Source organism: Macrotis lagotis, chromosome 1, assembly GCF_037893015.1.
Source record: "Macrotis lagotis isolate mMagLag1 chromosome 1, bilby.v1.9.chrom.fasta, whole genome shotgun sequence".
Taxonomy (NCBI): domain Eukaryota; kingdom Metazoa; phylum Chordata; class Mammalia; order Peramelemorphia; family Peramelidae; genus Macrotis; species Macrotis lagotis.
This window is the reverse complement of record NC_133658.1, coordinates 773,136,851-773,156,812: the sequence shown is the minus strand read 5'-3', so window position 1 is coordinate 773,156,812 and position 19,962 is coordinate 773,136,851. Positions and strand designations below refer to the sequence as shown.

General features: G+C 34.0%; 1 protein-coding gene and 1 pseudogene across 1 annotated transcript in view; one reads left to right on the top strand and one right to left on the bottom strand.

The window, feature by feature from the left end:
• Positions 1-19,962, bottom strand: part of CNTN5 (contactin 5) — a 566,822-nt gene that overhangs the window by 201,568 nt on the left and 345,292 nt on the right. The gene's annotated exons all lie outside the window — the stretch shown is intronic.
• LOC141510221 (phosducin-like protein 2 pseudogene) lies at positions 17,398-18,074 on the top strand (annotated as a pseudogene).

Genomic DNA, 19,962 nt, shown 5'->3' with positions numbered 1-19,962 from the left:
GAGTGTAATGGAGGTCTTGAAATCAAAAACTTTGAGAACCACTATATACCAAGAAAACAAAAAAGGTTGTTTAGTGTCTTTGACCCCTTATTTTTCTCATAATTAATCAGGAAAAATATAATTTGACTACTTTAAAAATGAATTTTCATAAGAATATCATCAGAATTATTTAAAAGATAATTATATGACCCATACATACAAAAGGACTATGTTAGCTCCTTCACAGAGTACATACTATTGCTTAGGGGAATCTTACTATAACATTTATAGGCATTGATGTTCCTGAACTATGAGTTAATAGAGATAAACAGGGATTAAGTGCATTTCTGACATGGAGCAAAATATAAGAAATAATGAATCTAATGTTCAACAATCAAAATCTATACATTGCTATCAATTATATTTTTGATATTGTGTTTTTATTCTAGAAACAGGAAAAATGGTAATAGAGGTATGGAAGCCAAAGAAATGAAGGTGAATGGAAGAAGAAAGATGCAAAGTAAATGAGAACTAGTAAGAGGGAAAAAAAGAAGGCAAATCAGTATATTGTCTGTTTTGTTCATTTTGACTTCAGGAAGATTTACAGGAGGAGAAAAATGAAAACCTCTTTAGCTTCTGTGAGAAGAAAGAGGGTTAGTTTCCCCAAGGGAAGATTTATGCTGAGGATGTATCAAAAAACCTGAGATTTGTTTTAACAAAAGCTCTTTGAAGGAGATACTACCAGAAGTTCCTGTGAAGGGACAGAGAGGAATTATATAGGACAAGAAGGCCTAGATATCATCTGCATCAAGGGAAGGAATACCCACATTGATGACTTGATGTGTTGATATAAGCCAGATGATAACCTCCAGTTTAAGGAATCTTCAGGCTGAAATGCAATTTGTTTGGAAAATTATATGGAAATTTTCAGCTCATTTTCCTAGAGGAAACAAACATTGGGAAGAGAGGTTAGACTTACCCTTTTTGTCCACAGTTCCAATATCATAATGGAAGATGGAGGAAAACTGAATGTCTCTTGCCCAAAAGTCATCTTTTTGCAGACAGCATTTCATCTTTACAATCCAAGCTCCATCCAATGTAAAAATTGATATCCTTACAATACATTTTGTTTCCCCAAGCTAAATGACATGATGGATAGAATCTGGACATGGAGTTAGGAAGATCTGAGTTCAAATTAGTTCTCAGACTGTTTATTATTAGCTATATGACTCTGGGCAAGTCATTCAATCTGATCATATCAGTTTCTTCAACTGTAAAATAGAGATAATATTGGTACCTATCTCCTAAGGATTTTGTAAGCATCAAATGAGACAATAATTATAAATTATTAGTATTGAAGGAACATATTTTTGAAGATGTGAACATAAAAATTGAATTAATTTAGGAGGATCAGACAAAAAAAGTACAGAATAGTTGAACATACTCTGGGAACTCCATTAAGCAAATTAAGACTAATGACTTTTTTTATCTTAATAGTATTTTTTTTCATTTACTTGTAAAGATAAATTTCAACATTCATTTTTGTAAAATTCTGAGTTATATCTTTCTCTCCTTCCCTTTCTTTCTTCTCCCTTTCCCAAGGAAGAAAATAATTTGATATATGCTATATAAGCATAATCATCTTAAATATATTTCCATATAGTCAGGTTGTCAAAAAAAGAATCTGAACAATATGGAAAAATAACAAAAAATAAAATCAAATTAAATTTAAATAGTATGCTTCAATTTGGAATTAAACTCCATAGTTCTTTCTCTAGATGTGGATGGCATTTTCCATCAGGAGACTTTTAGAGTTGTCTACAGTCACTGTCTTAAGTGATAGGAGATATTATAACTCTCTTAAAGAGGTTAAAATGCATTCCCGATTCTAGGACAAGTAGAAAGTTTTGTGTTTTGATCTGGAAATCTGTTCTTCTGACGTGATTATAACCAACTAAGAATAATGTATTATAGACATTGAAATGATGGGAAAATTGGGAAGAAGTTACTTAAGTAACTAGCATTTATTAAGTTTCTTCTATGATCCCTAGAGTCTGGGAATGCCAAGAATAGTCTAATGTCTAACCTAAAAGTGGAAACTGCCTGTTTGTTGGATACATAATCTGGACCTGGGGAAAGTTGATGTTATTTGATACATAACCTGGAACTGGGGGAAACTGACTTCAGAGTTCAGAAAAACCATGACTAGGGTTCTGTGGTATTCTTTTCTATAAAGGAAAATGAGTTAGGAAGAATGGAAGACTCATAAGATTAAAAAAAACACAAAATGGGGGGGAGGAAAGAGAATATCTAAAGATAATCATGAATAACCAAGAAACTTGCCAATGTATTTGAATTTTAAAGAAGACAAGTGTAAAGAGAAGATAGGAGCAAGGGTAGGTAACTCAAAAAAACAATTCAAAAAAAGTTGCATAGTCCTTTAAAAATAATATGTGAAGGTGGCACAGTGAATAGAGCACTGACTCTGGAATCAGGAGGACTTGAGTTCAAATCAGGTCTCAGACACTTAATATTTACTTAGCCTTATGGCCTTGGGCAAATCACTTAATCCCATTGCCTTGTCAAAAAAAAAATAGAATAAAGAATAATATCGGAATTAAAGCCCCAAATAAAACAAGATTTACTGGACCTATGATCTAATTGCTTTCAAATTCCTCAAATCCTTCTTATCTTGGGCATTTTTATCCATATTTCTCTACAAATTCTTGTTAGAATATTTACCCAATATATGGGAGGACTTCTGGCTCTTTAAATAACTTGAAAGGACACGTATTAAAAACAAACAAACAAAACATAAACAAACTACTAAATGCTTATTTTCCTTCCAATTTCTCTGTTTCTTTGAATCAGACTGAACAGCAGAGAACTTTTTATGTGGTTAATAAAGAATTTAAACCCAAGATAAAATGAGACATAGTGTTAGAATATATGACTGTCTTTTATGAGTTCAAATCAATAGATTTGCTCAACTACTGAGGATATTAGAGGATAAGTGGTACCCTTGCTTTCAATGACAATGAAGAGAAACACTTCAGATAATAGATTAATGAATTAATTCTTGATTTCTAACAAAATTAAAGGGATAGTTTATGAACACTTTGAAAAGGAATTAATCATGGCTAAAAGCTAGCAAAATGCATCAAAAACAAGGCATGCCAGAGTGACTTTATTTCTCTTTCTGATCAGGAAAACACTATCTATGTAGTGTTTGAATTTTGATAAGTCATTTGAGCTGTTCATTTTAACCCCTTATCACCAAAACTAACTTTCTAAAAATGATACATGTGTTTTTAAACTAAGTAGATGATGACTCTTCTGATCAGGTAACATATTCCATGAGAAAACAGTCTACATACACACAAATATTGTCCTTCGAGCCAACATAACACATTTTCACATATTCAACTTTGCTGTCTCACAGGAACTTCTTCATCTTGACATAGTCTCTCTATTTACATATGTATACATACATATATAAGTTGTTGTTAAATCATTTCCTGTCATGTCTGACTTTTCATGACCCCATTTGGAGTTTTCTTGGTAAAGATAATAAATTGGTGGTCATTTTTTCTCCAATTCATTTTACAGGTGAGGAAACAGACTCAACAAGGTTAAGTAACTTGCCCTATATCACACAACTTGTAAATGCCAGAAAACCAGATTCATTCTGACTTTAGGTCCCATACTCTATCCACTACATCACTTAGTTTCCATATATACACTCACATACAAATACCCATATGTAGGTGTGTGTGTGTGTGTGTGTGTGTGTCTATAATATTTTAATCATGTTTGTCCTTCATTCTTGAAGAAAATCATGGCATCATGGAGGTGATGCCATCATAAGTTCATGAATTGTATTTGAGTGAGGTGGTGCTGTGATAAGTCACCAGTCTCATTTTCTCCTCCAGAATTATCTGGGTCCAGTGGTCAGATTTGGATCAGGATGATTGGAGATGGTCCTGGATGTGAAGAAATCAGTGTTAAATGACTTGCCTAAAGTCACACAATTAGTAGGTGTCAAGAGTCTGAGGGTGGATTGACTTCTGGTCCTCATGACTCGAGGATCAATGCCCTATCCACTATACCACCTAGCTGCCCATTGCAGAAGAGAATGAGACATTTGAGGTCTATGCAAAGTAATATGAGAAACCTGAGGAATAATTTTTCTAAGTAGATTATTTTGGACAATTCAGATAAGTCTTGGAAGAAAGGAGAGAGAGATAGAGAAGTTAGGAGGACAGGATGAGTTCAGTTTTGGATACATTATCCTAAAAAGTTAGAAGGATATCCAGGTAGAGATGGCCAACAGGCTGTTTGATTTATGAGAATGAAGAATGAGTATGTAAAGAAGTCCTCTACAGATAGGTAATAAAATGAGATCATCAAAGGAAAAATACAGAAAAAGAAGTGAATTTGGGTATAGGGACAACTTTTTAGAATACTTGCAATAAAAAGTAGAATAAAGGAAACTAGTAAAAGAGACATGCATGGAATATTCAGAGAAATAAAAGAACTATGATATTTCAGGATCTTAGAAACAATGGGAAGATTGTGTTCTAAGACAGAGGGAATGGAGCATAGTGTCAAATATGGAGCTTCAAAAATTCATGAAAGTGTGATGAATATTTCCAGCTGTGGAAGACTACAGCATAGTTTTATTCCTATAAAAAGTCAACTCATAGAGGCAGCTAGGTGGCGCAGTGGATAGACCACTGGCCTTGGAGTCAGGAGTACCTGGGTTCAAATCCAACCTCAGACACTTAATAATTACCTAGCCATGTGGCCTTGGACAAGCTACTTAACCCCATTGCCTTGAAAAATCTAAAAAAATAAAAGTCAACTCTTTAGTTATAAATCCTCAAATGTAGGCAGTTATTAACAATACAAACTACTCAAGAACATCAACTTATAAAGAAAATAGCCTGATATAATTAAAGACCCAGAATCAAGAGGAAAATCAAAGAGTTGAAAGTGCAATTTTCAAATGGCTATGAGAAAGTCATGAAATAAGAATTTCAAGAAGAAATTGAATAAAATTATATTTTTAAGAGAGTGATTTTTGGTGGAAGTGGGTGGGAGAAAAAGGAAACTGGATAAGAATGAAGAAGCAATACAGCATGATAATGGGAGGTACAAGCTTTTTCCTGTTGAAGGAAGCAGACATGGGTAGATTTATCTTTAGGGAGACAACTTAATCTTAGATCAAAAGAGGAGGAAAAGAAAAGGAAATTAATGGAAAGAAAAATCAAAGAAAATGAGGATAACAGGTCCACTGTAAAATGGAATCCAAGATTCAGAAATATGAATACAGGAAGGGTAGAATAATAGAGTCTGAGATAAATGGTAAAACCAAAAACAACAGGAGTCAAAGAGACAACGAAAACTGAGAGTTCAAAGGAAACCCTGAAAATTGATGAAAATTACAAAATATGCACAAAGCAAGTAAAAGTTAAGAACTATAATATGAATCATATTATTATGTGGTAGGTCTGATATATAGTATATGGATGGAATCCTGAAATAAGGCAATACTTCCTATATGAACACATTAACTAGAATAAGATAATATGTAAACAAAGAATTCCTGATACATTTCCCCTTTAATGTAATATAAAAGAAAACTAAGCAAATTGAGTAGCTTAATGAGCAATAAAACAAAAATAATCTTGGCAAAAATTAATCAAGAAAATAATTCATAGGTCCATACTGTGGGCATTTTTATTTTAGTGATGTGAGAAATACAGTGTATAGTATATGACTCCTGCCCTCAAGAAAACTACTCTTCTAATAGTTCCCCCATTGGCAAAATAACAAAATAGGACTCATTCTAACATTTGAGACTTTCAATGATCTGGACTTTCAATGATCAGGAAACTATGAACACTATATGAGATCACATTCTGGAATTTTTTCTATAAAAAAGAGAAATAGGTCTTTAGACTTGAATTAAAGGGATTTTATACATGAAAGAATAGAGATTGTACCATATACAGTGAAAAATGTATGTTTATCATGCATCATATTTTAAGTACACACACACACACACACACACACACATATATATATATACACAGTGTGAGACAAAAATGAGAATTTTTGTATAGCTACAGTTTTATATAAGGTACAGTCATTCCCCTTAAGGAGTTCACATTCAAGGAGTTTACTGTTTAGTTTGAGAATATATTTTCAAATGACATACCTATTTCGCCTTTATTACAATATACTTTATTGAATCAAAATAGCTCAAAAATTTAGGAAATTAATGTATATATTTCTAAACAGTTGGGAGAAGTAATTATTTCTTCCCCGAAATAACATTTTTTTATTTTGATATTATCATTTAAAAGGTTTAAATTTTATTAATTTTGATTTTAACTTATTTGATTTTTACCTAATTTATGTTAATTATTTTAATTTTAAAACACCAAACAAAGCAAGCATTCTCTAAACCAAGTAGAATAGAAAAGGCTTTACCTGAAACTACTTTTCTTTATTAAGTATAAAGGTATTTTACCATGTAACTTTCAAAGCTTTTCTGTTTCTTTCTGAGTACTTAGAAATATTTTAGCAACTTTCCTTTCTTTTTTCTTTTTTTATTTGGAGATGCTAAACCTAATTGCTATCCTATTTCTAACACAAATTAGTCATGATTTGGCCATTTGACCTCCCAGGTTCCCAGGCAACTCTCTAAAATTATGTATGATAGGAGTTTCCCTAAGTGAGGACTTCATTGACTAGGCAAAAGAAAAATATCACCATACAAAAGATAAGGTCTACGTAATTAAATAATTATTTTTGTACATCTTCTGCATGTCTATCTTTCATAGGAACTGGGATGGTTGGAAAAGAAGAATAGAGTATAATTAAATGATTAAATGACAAAATTTATAGCTGGACAAGAAGTGGTACAAAGGCAAGAGTAAGAGAAGGATCCTGTGGGTCAGACTACCTATGCAATTCAGGGTAGAGGTTGGCCTCGAAGGATGGGTAGAATTTGAATAAAATGGTGAAGAAGGGATGAGTTTATTACAGGGACAACCACAGTAAGAAGTAGCCTGGCCCAACTAATAAAACAGACATAGAAGCAAGAAGACTCCATCCCTGCCCCTGAAAATATCAACAGTATAAACCAATCTGCACTGTAACCAGGGGCAAGTCACTTAATGTTCTAATATATCATGTAATTCCCTTAAAATTATTCTATAGATGAGATAAACTCTGCATTAGTGGAAGGATATTCCCTACTCAGAAGATTTTTACAAAAATGAACTCAGAGGACTCCACCTACTAAATAAAGAAAAATACAAAATCAAATCAAATAAAAAGCATGGACACATAAGAGACTTTTAATTGAAGTAAACTGTATTGGGAGCTAATGAGGGAGAAAGATAGGGACAGGTGAGGGAAGTTAGATCATTGAAAGTCTCAAATGTTAGAATGAGTCTTATTTTGTTATTTTGCCAATGGGAGAACCATTAGAAGAGTAGTTTTCTTGAGGGCAGGAGTCATATACTATACACTGTATTTCTCACATCACTAAAATAGAAATGCCCACAGTATGGACCTATGAATTATTTTCTTGATTAATTTTTGCCAAGATTATTTTTGTTTTATTGCTCATTAAGCTACTCAATTTGCTTAGTTTTCTTTTATATTACATTAAAGGGGAAATGTATCAGGAAGAAATGAACTTTTATCCTGGATGCTTAATGATCAGTTAGAAGTCTTTCCTTAATGTTTCCTGTTATTTTCAACAAGTGAAAACTGCTCATTGGTTACATCCAAGTCAAGCATCTTGTTTACTATATGCTTGGAGCTATTAAAAAGTCATACCCATCACAGAAAAACCTAATTCCATTTGCCTTTGTGAAATCTGAGTTCTAAGGTGATACTTAGGTATAAAAATCTTATTAACAAGAATTATTTTTTTCCTAAAAGGAAAAACCATTCATTTTTACTCTTTATATTCTTACTTGAGGGCCCATCCCCATGAGTCCCTTCTTAACTTCTTTTGAAAAAACAAAAGTTTAAAAAATCATATGCAAAAAAGCTTTCTTATTTAACTCTTTTCAACCTGTTCTCATTCTGTCACCTCTCCTTATGTTAATAGGGCCTTTACATAAAGAATTGTATTGTGAAGAAAATTCATATATTAATGGAAAAAAATTACTTTTCTATAAGAATGATGATCAAAGAGAGGGTTTTATTGATAAAAATCTAATCATACAACAATTTTTAAATAAATGTCCTTACTATATGCTAAGGGAATGCTTGTTGATTTGAAAAGAATTTTATTAAATTTTGTTTTGCTGGTTATGTGTGAAGGAATATGAAAATGAAATATGTCATTCATCTTTTCTTTGGTATTTTATATGACACAATGTGTGACCTGCCAATCAAGTGAAGATAGATTTTGAGTAAGAACACTAGTATTCTTTCAAACACACAACAATGACTATCCAATTTATTGAGCTGTCCTAGGTAATGGGGACACAGATTATAAGAGGAAACAGCACTTACTTTTCAAGAAGCTTAGAGCTACAGGCAGTGGTGGGAATGGAATAAAATATAGCCACTGATAAGTATAACTTAAGGGAGGATAGACACTAATGACTGGGGAGATCAGGAAAGGTTTCACATGAATATCTGAACTGAACTTTGAAGAAAGTTTTCTGGTCATATTAGCTTGTGAAAAGGTCTAGATCTGGGTGACAGTATACTAAAGAAAAAGACTACAAGTCAGGACCAAAGTGGGGAGTATTAGTGCATGTTCTTGTTTGCAAATGACCATGCACTCATTGCAGCCTCTGAAGCTGAGATGAAACAAAGTATGGATCGATTCTCTGCTGTTTGTGCTGGTTTTGGTCTAACAATTAACACCAAGAAAATATAAGTGCTTCATCAGTCAGCACCACTCCATCCATATGTAGAACCATCCATTACAGCAAATGGAGAAGTTTTGAATACTGTGGACAAGTTCACTTACTTTGGCACTGTCCTTTCCAAGGAGGTTCACACTGACAATGAGGTTGACACTTGAATTGCCAGAGCTGGCTCAGTATTTGGGAGGCTCCGAAAGAAAGTGTGGGAGAGTAGAGATATTAGACTGACACCAAATTGAAGGTCTACAGAACTGTTGTGCTGACCTCATTGCTCTATCCCTGTGAAACTTGGGCAGTCTACCAGTGCCATGGTGGGAAACTGAATCACTTCCATTTAAATTGTCTTAGGAAGATTCTGAAGATCACCTAACAGGAGAAAATTCCAGACACTGAGGTCCTTTCTTGAGCTAAACTGTCTAGCATTCCAACATTATTTCAGAGAATGCAACTACAATGGGCTGGACATGTTGTTATCTGGTATTCGCCAGATATATGCTTGCCAAAAGAACTATTTTATGGAGAACTCACACAGAGCAAGCACTCACAAGGGGGCAGAAGAAGCTATACTAGGATATCCTGAAGGTCTCATTGAAGAACTTTAGAATTGACTGTACATCTTGGGAGACATTGGCACAGGATCACCCAGCATCAGTGAAGATGCTGCAGTCTCTAAGGAAGTCAGAATTGAAGCAGCTCAAAGGAAATGTGACATATGTAAGTGTAGAGTACCCACATCAGGTGTTCACATGGACCATTTGTGCCCAACCTTTAGTAGAGCATTGGGAGCTTGTATTGGTCTGATCAGCCACAGTCGAATACACTGTAATTTGTCTCAAGCATATAGTGATGTCATTTTGGTCTTCTTCCATAACCAAGTACAAGAACCAACTAACTAAAAGCTTAGGAAAGAACTTATCATACTGTTTTTCTGGAATTTAGTATATAAAAGGGAATTTTCAAATAAGTTGGGGCTATATTCTAGAACAATTTAATGGTAGGCTGATTATATATTTCATCTTTGAGGTTACTGAAGATATTTGAGCAATAGAGTGACATTATTGGACTTTTGCCTTAGGATTACTAAAATTCAAAAGATTTAAAGTATCTATTAAGTAAAGAATTATATTCAGGCTGGCAGAAACTGCCACTCTACTTTTTATGAAGAGTTGGGTGGTTATGATCAAAGATCCTATATATTTAGAGTCCAATTCCCTTCAAATGTTCTTCAGGTCTAATCAAGAACCATTTCCATCTTTTGGAGAAAGCCTACTGAGGAAGTGATTGGGGGAAGATTTTTTAGACACATCTTAACCAAGCTCTTTCAGGGCTTAGAAGTGTTCAGTCTGAATATAGACTTTTGGTTTCTTCTTTCCCTCCTTTCCTTCTCTTACTCTATATTCCACTGTATAACTGTAGAGGCAGCCTGGATCATTCTTTTAAATTCAGGAATTGTGAGAATCCTATCATGGTCTAGTGCAGCCTTCAGAGAAGATAAGCACCTTTTCAGGGTTGCCCATCCACCTTTGGTGTCTATCTGTCAATCAATTCTAACCTGTGGCTCCAAGAAGCTATTGCAAATTCATTGGCCAAACCCAGGTAAAATTATCTCAGCAGCTCAACCAAGTAAAGGGTAACTGACTGGCTTCAAAGCCATTGTCTGAGTTAGGAAGATGTCTACCCTAAGCATGTAAACACTTCCCTAGGTGGAATGGACAGATAGAAAAAATTTATTCTGACAGCTATGATGGTGACTGAAGTAAGTGCTATGGAATGCTTAGAGCCTGGTCAGTTAATGAAGATGCCAAGGTTCATCCACTGCATTCTTAACCATTGGAAGTCCTCTTTTGTCTTGCCCTTGGACTTCGATGACTCAGGAAGAGAAAGTAAAGAGAATGTCTTTGTACAACTCTGCCTCATACAATTCACACTCAAACTCAAGACATCATCTCTTATTGTCCTCTTCAAAAATGAAATACAAACAACATTTCTTAAGTCCTCCCTATACCTTAATTTTCTCATCTGGAAAATGAAGAAAAAACATAATATTGGTAAAGAGGTTACAAGTACACAAATTTAATTGATCTGATTTGATGGATATTGCAAATGTTCAGGTAAAAGCTGATGATGGCCTATACTTAGGCTAGTTTCCTTGTTACTGGAGAAAAATGGACATATCCAAGAGAAGTTGAGGAGGTAGAAATGGTAACATGTTGAACATGCAGGGTAAGTATGAATAAAGAACCTAGATGACTGGGAGGATAATGTGTCCTCAACAGTAGCAGTAGAGTTGAAAGAAGAGTTATTGGGAAAAGATAATAGAGGAAATTTGGGGGGAAAGAAGACTGTTATCTAAGATAGACAAGTGGATCATAGGTCTAGAAAAGGGCTTTTTAATCTGAGTTCTGTGAACAACCTTTAAAAACTATGAAAAGATCCTCTAAATCACTATTCATTAGAGAAATACTAATTAAAACAACTCTGATATACCATTTCATACCTATCAGATTAGCTATTATGACAGAAAAGGAAAATGTTAAATGTTGGTGGGTATGTGGGAAAACTGGGACACTAAGACATTGCAGGTGGAGTTTTAAACTGATCCAACTAATCTGGAGAACAATTTGGAGCTATGCCAAAAGAGATTTAAAACTGTGTTACCCTTTGATCCAACAATGCCATTATTAAGTTTGTAGCTCAAAGAGATCATAAAAAAAGAGAAAAGGACACACATGTACAAAAATATTTATAGCAGTTCTTTCTATGGTGGCTAAGAATTGTAAGTTGAGGGAGGCCCATCAATTGGGGAATGGCTGAACAAGATGTAGTATATAGAAGTAATAGAATATGATTGTTCTATAAGAAATGATGAACAGTCAGATTTCAGAAGAACCTAGAAATAATTACACAAACTGATGTTCAGTAAAGTGAGCAGAATGAGATCTTTATACACAGTAAAAGCAGCATGTGCAGTGATCAACCATGACAGACTTAATTCTTCTCAGCACTACAGTGGTCCAAGATAATTCCAAAAGATTCAGAAAATGCCTATCCCATAATTAGCAATTTGAGGCAGATTTGAACTCATGAAGATGTAATAAGTATTTATATAATGTTTACTATGTTTTCAGGCATTATACTAAGCATTTTATGATTATTATCTCATTTTATCATCAGACTAGCACAATATCTAGAGGTATTATTATTTTCCCCATTTTACAAATGAGAAAAAAAGAGATTAATGACTTGCCTAGGATCACACAGTTAATAAAAAGTCTCAGGCTTGCTATGAGCTCAGGTTTCCTGACTCTGCTCTCCATGTTCCATTGTATCAACCAGTTGCCTTCTAATAAGTGATATAGGTTTTTGATTCTGAGAATTAACATTTTTAAATCCAAATCTACCCAGACATAGTGTCAAGGAACAGAACTAAGACCACTGTATGGAAGGTACAAGAAAGCAGATTTTTGCTTTTAAAGGGAGAAAAGTTATGTAAAACAAAATAGTTTGCCTCAGCTGCCCCTGAGAAATGTTTAAGCCAGGGTTGATAACCCATTGTCAGGTATTCTAGATTGGGGAAAGGGCTTATACTAGGTGATTTGCATGGTCCCCTTCCAATTCTAAATTTCAACAAATCAGTGTTTCTTTGAGTTTCTGATTTATTTCTAATTTGGACAGGAATTGGGGTTTTACAAATTTGCAAACTCCTCAGAATTCTAATTTATCCTATAATGGTCCCATATATACACACATGGCAGATTGTATTAAATCAAAATTTTCCTTCTAATAGTCTGTGGTCAAGTTCAGATGCATATATATGTATATATACTTACACACAGATAGATACACATATAAACTATATACAAGCAAAGTGATATGTGAATTAAGGAAATTACTTGAATAAATGCTAAAATACTTTCTAGTAATAAATGTTTAAAAGAGTAGCAGGGTCAGCTAGAAAATGGGTATAGTTATTTCAGGTAAAAATATTTTTTTAGTTTGAACTATCCAGATAATTGAGTCAATAACTCATTTTAATTCCTATGTATAGATATTATCTTGGAGTACCATAATATTATCTTGGAGTTTCTATCACTCATGACCTCAAATAAGTGAAATCAAAAGAGACTGCTTTGTAATCCCTAAAGTTCAATATTAATGATAGCTATCATTATTGTTAAATAATTAGGAAATGCTGGTATGTTGTTCCAGTTTCTTTATTTTTGTCCTTATTTTTCTTAGGCCCAAGAGTATGAATAATAATTTTTTTCATAGTAGCTGAAATAATCATAAGCTACCAGGACTTACTTGAATTGAAATCTTTTAAAAATAGGTCATCAGTCTCACAGTTTTAGTCAAGAAAATGTCTGAAAGAGAAATACACATTCATAGATGTTATATGTTGTTTTCAGTTTTGTCTGAATCTTTGTGAACATTTTAAGTGTTTTCTTGGCAAAGATACTGGAGTGGGTTGCAATTTCCTTTACATTTTACAGATGAGGAAACTGAGGTACAAAGGGTTAAGCTACTTAAATTTCTGAAGCCAGATTTGGACTAAGGTATCTGAATCATCCTATCTTCAGACCTGTCACTATGCCATATGTATATATAACATCTATCTATCTATTCATCTGTCTATCTTATTGACCCCAAGTAGGACTATGAATGTCTGGCCTTTTTCATAATCTTACTTTGATTAATGTATATTTTCATATTAACAGATGCTGAATCTAATTTTAAACTTAACAAAGAAAAGTAAAAAAAGAGAAAATTAAATCAGGAATTCACTGTTGTTGGATTTATTTTTTTAGTGAGAACCACTGCAAATATCTATAGAAGTTGGAAAAGATTTATTTTTTCCAAAAGTCAAAAAAAATCACCTAAATGAGTGGAAAGAGTGAAGAATTGGACTCCTGGCAGTTTCCAAGTACAAATACAGATGGATATAAGATTTATAGGAAAGATAGAAAAATGTCACTGTCATAAACCATTGATAAATGGAGAAATTTTATTTCCATTTATATTGAGCAGAAGATTCAAAATGACATGGCTATTTTGAGGATAAAGGATATTCTTTTCAAGGGCAATGTAGCTCAGATTCCTAAGACCAGGATTATTATTATTGCTATTGTTGTTATTTTGTACCTTTCCTCCTCCAGTCATGAGTTTAATCTGCTCTTTATTGAGGCAGAGATGATTTAGCCACATCTGTTTTCCTAATTCAACAAAACACCATTCCAAAGTTAAGACAGTGGTAGAAGATCTATAGATGCCGAGCACAGTGTTTATACGCTCTGAGCATAGCAATGAAATGGCAGGCTTTGGTGACAAATAACATCATGTACCAGAATTCCATAAATCAAAGACAGCAATGAACCAAGAACCCAACTTTACAGAACACCAGAAGATATATCTGACAAAGTGGATGACGGGTCATTATTTAACATGAAACAGTTAGCGATGATTGAAGTCAAATGGAAACAAGAGATCATAAACCCAGATGAGAGAGGAAAATTACAAAATACCACTGACAATGGAGAGTGCAACAACATCCTGACCTGGCACTAATGAAATATTCTAGTGACTTGATAAGCAATCTTTTAGGAATGCTGGGGCAAATTATCTTTTGTGGGCTAATCTCCTTATGGAATTTCACTTCTTTTGAAATATAATACTTCCTTGCTTACTACTCATTTCCAATCATAGCATCTTGCATTCTGGGTAGAATAATGGAATAGTCATGGTCGGAAGATATCTTTGACTTATTCTAATCCAATCCCTTCATTTTTCAAATGAGGAAATTGAAGCCTAATGAATTAATTTCCTTTGGGTCTTGTGACTAAATGATGTTGATGCAACTATAATTCAGGTCTCCTGAGTGATTCCCAGTCCAGTGCATGTTCTACTACTATTTCCTTCCCATACAATTCCATATTGCATTAAATAAGCAGTCCCTGATTCACTGATAGTAGAATCTGTAAACTCAGAGATAGGTGGAATAGTAAATAATGTGCTGGGCTGGAAATTAGAAAGACCTGAGTTTAAATATGGCCTCAGATATTTACTGACTCTGTGACCCTGGGCAAGTCACTTTCCCCCTCTGACTCAGATTGCTCATCTGTGGAATAGGGATAATATGTTGTGAGTATCAAATGAAATAATAACAGTAAAATAGTCAGCAAAATTTTACATGAATGTATTATTATCATTACTATTACCATTGTTTTTTAAAGTTCATCTTAGGAATTGTCATTCCCAAGGTTGGATTCTGCCTCAATGTGATTTTATTTCTGATTTATTAATGATTCAACTGAGTCAACAAGCAAGTCAACAAACATTTATTAGAATGCCTATTAAATTTCAGGCAATGTGCTAAGCATTGGAAAGTAAAAAAGTGATGATGCCTATCTCAGGAACCAGGTCTGATCATCAATAATAATTAACATTTATAGAGTCCTTTATGGCTCACAAAGCACTTTTCTCACAGACAGGCAGTAGTAGGCATATTATTTTACCCATATTATAAAAGTGGAAACTGGGGAAATTGAGACCCAGAGATATAATGACTTGCATAATTTACCAAAAAATCATGAGGGAAATAGAATGTTATGGACTAAGGATATGAACCTTTTTTCAGGATCCAAGTTCATATTTCATGTCACTCTGCCATGATATCTCTTAGTTCTGCCATAATCAAATGATGCTCCCTTTCAAAAATAAAGCTCTATGACTTTATATATATATATATATATATATATATATATATATATATATATATATATATATATATATCAAATCTTAGGAATGAGAAGTATTTGTGGAAGTTTTTAACCTACATTCATAACTTTAGACATCTAAGTCATTGCAATTTGATTTTTTAAATATCTTCAATTTTTAGATACTTGCAGAGATCTAAGAGGGCAAGCATTCTGTCTCTCTTTGTTCATCATCTTTTTTAACCCAATATTTTTTAGGTTTTTGCAAAGCAATGAGCTTGTCCAAGACCACACAGCTAAGCAATTATTAAATGTCTGAGGCTGGCTGCATTTGAACTCAGGTACTCCTGACTCCAGAGCCAGTGCTCTATCTACTGCACCTCCCAGCCACCCCCAACCCAATACTTTTCATACAGTAGATGCAATACATGTATTTGTTGAATTAACATTAAAAAGTTGAGCTTAGGGGCAGCTAGGTGGCACAGTGAATAGAGCACTGGCCTTGGAGTCAGGAGTACCTGGGTTTAAATCTGACCTCAGACACTTAATAATTACCTAGCTGTGTGGCCTTAGGCAAGCCATTGAACCCCATTGCCTTGAAAAATCTAAAAAAAAAGTTGAGCTTACTCTCACTTCTTAACCCATTATAATCTTGAATAACACCCTCTATATCAGGAAACAGTTCTAATCTTCCCTCTTACATAGTTCTTGCCAGATAATTGAACCCTCTGATACTCTTGGTGCTTTCTCAGAGCCTTAGGATTTCTTGGTGCTTTCTCAGAGCCTTAGGATTTCTTGGTGCTTTCTCAGAGTCTTAGGATTTCTTGGTGCTTTCTCAGAGCCTTAGGATTTCTTTCCCCATGTAGCTTTTTAAAGGGCAAGAGGTGACTTAGAGGCTAGAGTACTGGCTTGGATTCAGGAAGACCTGAATTTAAATCCAGTCTCAAATATTTACTAGTTGTGTGACCCTGGGCAAGTCACTTAATACCTTTTAGCCTCAGTGTCCTTAACTGTAAAATTGAGATAATAATAGTAATTATCTCATAGGGCAGTGACGAATTGAGATATAATTTGTAAAGTGCTTAGCACAGGACCTGATACTGTAGGTCCAATATAAATGTTTATCATCCTCCCTCCCTATTTCAAATTGTTGTGATAATAATAGACACCCTTATTTGACCTCCAATATTTTCCCCTTATTAATAATGATACCAATAAGCTCTTAAGTTTTTGTAAATAATATTTACCATATTAATGAAAGCTTTGTTTATTTCAGTGACTCAAGGACTACAATGACTTCATATTGTTTATGGATGAAAATTCAAACTGGATAGCCTATTATTCAATGTTTTTTAAAATCTATATCCACCTAGTTCTTCAGATCTTTCCATCCACATATTCTAAAATGGAGCCAAATTGAACCATTTAATTCCCTTGATATATGTCCTCATGATCATAATTTTGTTCAAACTCTGCCATCTATCTAGAATGTCCTGTCCACCCTCTAAATGCTACCTCATTGGTGCACTCCAAATTATTTGGAAACTCAAAGTGTGTGGGACCACACACTCTCAGTGAGGTGGCAGAGGCCAGGAGAAACTCGGGGCTTCAGAGCTACAGAGCTACCCTAGTTCCCTAATACCCAAGCCCAGGCAAGGCATCACTAGTTTCATCTTCCAAGTAGCCCAGAATACATGAGGAGAGGACCTGTATATCATGCAGGTACCATGGCAAATCATCTAGTAAAATCTGCAGAAATCTGCAGAAACTTAAAGTGACAAAGAGAACTGAAGACTGAAATGTGAGATCCAAATGAAGACACTGAAGATATTAAGAGATTTTGGAACTCTTCTTCCAAAAGAAGAGAATGAGACTGAAGAAAGTTTTCACCTCTGTAGAAAGAAGCAATGACTAAACCATATGAAAAAATAACTCTTGACCAGTTGGAAGAAGCTAAAGATGATTTTGATGATGAAGATATGAGGGCTACGGAAAATATAGACAAAAGAATTTGCAAGAACTTCTCAGGAAAAACAAAAAAATTGGGGGGACTAAAAGAAATTTCTAGTAACCAATTTGTGACAAATTCAGAAAAACACATTTGGGTTGTAATCTGCTAACATGGATCAGGCATCCAATGTGTTTGCTCTTTAATCAGCATCTAAGTATTCTAGCAAGAAAGTTTCCAGAAACCAAATTTGTTAAGGTCTTTGTAAATAGCTGCATTCAACATTTCTATGATAGATGCTTACCCACAATTTTGTGTATAAAAATTGACAGATAGAAGGAACATTCATCAGAATTATGGAATTTGGAGGAATAAATATGGCCAGGACTTGAATGGAAACTAGACGTTTTTAGAGTCATACAAAGAGAATTGGAAGAAAATTCTAAAAATATTGCAGACATGATGGTATCTTCCATTAGAAATTCTTCTATTTCCTTTTTTGTAAACTCTTTTAGGATAGAGACCTAATGATGGTATTCCTAGGTCAAAGGGAATGATATTAATGATAATGATCAAAGTAATTTTCCTTAGAAATATTAAATAAATAGCTTTCTACTGCTTATTTTCCCCCTCAAATAAACATACTACTTCTTCCCCAGAACCTTCTCTGTCCAATCATAATTACTTCTCTCCCCATACACCTTAAAATCCATTTTTTCTTGCAGGGATGACAGATTTCTTGACAGGGATGAAGCATATCTAGCAAAAGTTGGTAAGAATGGACTTGCCTTAGATTGAGGGAGGCAGTAGTCAGAAGCAAAAACCTTTGAGAAGGGATAGGGTGAAAGGAGAGAGAGAGAGAGAGAGAGAGAGAGAGAGAGAGAGAGAGAGAGAGAGAGAGAGAATCAAATAAAAAGGGAGAGAAATAGGATGGAGGGAAATACAGTTATCAATAATTGTGAAAAAATTTAAGGCAAGTTAGTTTTATAAGGGTCTCATTTCTCAAAACTATAGAGAACTGAGTCAATTTTTTAATTTAATTTTTATTTTTTTTATCCATATGCACATGTGTATTTTTGAGTTACAAAATTTCTTTCCACCCTCCTTTCCCACCCCCCCTCTCTTCAGCAGCAAAGAGGAATGGTCAGGTTAGCATTGTACATACATATTTTTGATACACATGTTTACAGATTAGTCATTTTCAGAATGAGGAATTGGGATTAAGGGAAAGAGACACATAAGAAATCATTTTTATAAAGTGTTCATCAGATTTTGAAGGGTTTTCTTTGTTTTGTTTTGTCTTTCTTTTCTTCCTCTGAATGGGCCTAACATTGTCCATAGCTGGTCTAAAATGGTTGTCCTAGCTCTCTGAACTTCTGAGAGGAGCTGCTTCCATCAAGGTTGATAATTTCACAATGTTGCTGTTAATGTGTACATTGTTCTCTTGGTTATTCTCCCTTCAAACTGAGTCATATTTATAAAAAGAAGAACCATTCCCTGGTTGATAAGTGACCAAAATATATACCAACTTTCAGATGAAGGAATCAAAGCTATCTATAACCATATGAAAAAAGAATACTCTAACTCAGTGTTGATTGGAGAAATGACAATTAAAACAATCCTAAATTACTTCTTCATACCTATTAGATAGATTAACAGAACAGAAAAGGAAAATTACAAATGTTGGAGTGGATATGGAAAAAAGGAGACATTAATGCATTGTTGTTGGTGGAGTTGTGAACTCATTCAAGCATTCTATAGAGAAATTTGGAGCTATGCTCTAAGAGTCATAAAATCATACATTCCTTTTGACCTAGATATATCACTATTAGGTCTATATCCCAAAAGAGATGAAAATAAAAAGGAAAGGGATCTACATATACAAAAATATTTATAGCAGCTCTCTTCTGGTAGCAAAGAATTGGAATTGGAAGGGATGTCCAACAATTGGGAATGACTGAATAAATTTTTTTTGTCATTATTATGGAAAACTATTTTGCTCTAAAAAGTGATGAGCAGGATGCTTTCAGAAAAACCTATAAATACTTAAGTGTACTGTGTACAAAGTAACAGCAATATTGTCAGATGATCAGTTATGACAATTTTAGCAATTCGCATCAATACAATGATACAATTCTGAAGGACTGAAGATGAAAAAAGTTATCTATTCCCAGATAAAGAACTAATGGTGACTGAATATAGGTTGAAGCATATTTTTTTATTTTATTTTTCTTGAGGGTTTTGTTTGGGGAGGGGCTATATTTTCTTTCATACCATGACTATTATGGAAATGTTTTGCATGGCTACACATGTGTAACCTATACTGAATTGTTCGTCTTCTCAATGAGGGCTATGGAGAGAGGAGGAAAGGAGCAAATTTGAAATTCAAAGTGTTAAAAATGAATGTTAAAAAAAA